The following is a 2,584-nucleotide window of genomic DNA, read 5'->3' as shown; positions in this document are numbered from 1 at the left end:
ATCTCTTAGTAAATAAAAGAATTGCTTCAGTTGTTTTTTTTCCTTTTTCATTTATCAGTTTGTTAAATAGATATTCACGATATTCTTTTCATTTACATACAATAAACCAATAAAAATGATTTATATCTTAAGTCTTTCTTTATGTTCACTTTTTTTGTTTTAATTATTGGTTGAATCCAACAAATAATACTGTAGACAAACGTTTATTCACACATTTATCCGATCCTACTCAATCTTGGATTTATTTTATTATGGAACTTTAAAAACATCAACAAAATTTTAATAATTTCAGTAACTTTATACGCGCGTATCCATGACTTCTTGCTGATATATTATCCTCTCCTTCCGCATCCCCATTTTTTGATGGATTCTTTCTTTTTTTTTGTTTATTATAAATACAATTTGTTGGAAATTAAACAAAATAACTGTTTAACTATTTCTTTTTTCTCTTTTGTCCAAGTGATTTTACATGATCCCTTCTTTGTAAGTAATTACATCCAGTTTTCTTTTTCCATTAGAAATAAAGTCTATGTACAGTTAAGAAAAGCTTTTTTGAGACAGAGCTGCAGGAAATTCATTTTATTTTTGCTGAAAGTTAAAAATTTATTAAGCAAAACTTAGAAAAGCTGTAAATGTTTCACCTAATTTTTATAGGCCCTATCAACATAATAAAACCATAGAATAGATGGAATGTGGCTGGCAGTGGACAGAATGAGCATCATGAATCCCACCGCTAGCCAAATACGATCTATTGTCTATCATCTTGTATCATAATGGCTATATCGAGGCAATAAGCATAGGATGCCCATATGTCAACCAGGATTAATTAAATTTCAGTCGAAAATACTAACAACAGGATAACCTAAACCATTTCAAACTGAAATAATAAAAAGTATTTGTTGTCACAAGATACTTTTTATACCATTAGATATTTGCAAACAGCACGACAGTGTTTATTGTGAATATAGTTCGAAATAGGTCCTAAGCGACATAAACTTTGGTTAGTAAGTGGTACACTATTCTGGATCGAAACAACTTTTAGAATTAGTTCTAAGTAATAATAGGTCGATAGATCGTTGCTTGAATAAAATTCAAAAACGTCTTAGCTACTATAATTATGTAGTACTTAGATCAACGCTACAGACATTGTTGGAACTTGGTCTTAAATCTGATGTGATAGCTATAGCGAGGTCAGGTTGACGCAATATTCACGAATTAAGAGCTGTCTTAACTTTTTTCAACAATTTTATAGATTAGGAGTTACACAATACTGTACAGTATATATAAAACCAAATAGCATCTTGATATTATACAAAATGCTATCATACAATTGATAAATGCTTTGATGAACAACAAAATACATTAATCGTTGGTTCACTTATGAAACAAGTTCAAAGGGTGAATTAAAAACTGAAAACAATCTAGGAACTTGTTAATCAATGACAGCAAGAAGAACGTTATCACCTTGCAAACCAAAATAACGGATCAGTTTACAATTTTAAGTGCGCAAAAACAATTGTATTTTACCCCGCCTCGCCAACTACAAACACCTTGCAATTACAAGGAGTAGTGTATTTGTAAAGAGATTCTTGATCTACTTTCCTTAGTGAGGCTGAAATGGATGTTCAATACGAAATCGGAAATCATAATAAGAAGAATAGCAAATAAATTAAGTGATTAAACATGGATAAGATAAGCACATATTTACGAGTTGAAAAGATAAGTTATACAGAGTATAACAGGTAATGCTATGGTTACTAATAATCACGGTTACAAAAAAGATTACGCAATGAAAATAAGTGGTGATATGTATCAATACCAAGGTTGGACTTGATAGTTTCACATAAATTGAGCATTGGGTATAAAGTTAGTAATAAATATATTTTTGTTATATCTCAATGAGTAGAAAAATTGTATTTCTGACGTTTCGTGACCTAATGTAAGCCACTTCTTCAAAGTAAATAAATAACCGAAATTAAATTAACACAAGTTTAAATAGTATAAAGGAAACAGTGCAAAATATTTTTCGTACAATCAAAATCATAATAGGTCTGAATATGTCAATGTCAAGTTATTCTTGGTCAAGGCGAATTTGTATGACCTGTCACTGTATTGATCTATGTGTCAGCATGTGGGTATGGAAAATGTACGCATTTGTGATATGAAATAGTGGGTTGAGGATGTATGTCTATTCAGAAATAATGAAGTCAAATATGGTCACCTGGAAAAACAATCCAGATTGGATAAATATTCAGGCCTTCTTTCCTATTTAGGGCAGAGGGATTTATCATTATGTGAAACGCTTCGGCTACTCACCTCTCTTTGTAGTTGGAAAAGCCTTTGTGAATTAATTTGATATTTTTAACATCGATTTGATTATTCAAAGTAGCATGTACTGCTATTGCTGATTTAACTTGTAAATTGTCCAATTCTACAAGATTATTAGGTCTTTTGTGTAAGTTTTCGTTAGCACGAGTGGAGATCTCACGGGAAGACTCTCCAATATAGAACGCATCACAGCTAACACAACCTAATCTGTAGACACAAATTTGAGTAAAAGTGAACGGAATTTTATTTGAAGTCC

This window comes from Schistosoma mansoni, chromosome 3 (genome assembly GCF_000237925.1).
Source record: "Schistosoma mansoni strain Puerto Rico chromosome 3, complete genome".
Lineage (NCBI taxonomy): Eukaryota > Metazoa > Platyhelminthes > Trematoda > Strigeidida > Schistosomatidae > Schistosoma > Schistosoma mansoni.
The sequence above is the reverse complement of the archived record's forward strand: the minus strand, read 5'-3'. Positions refer to the sequence as shown.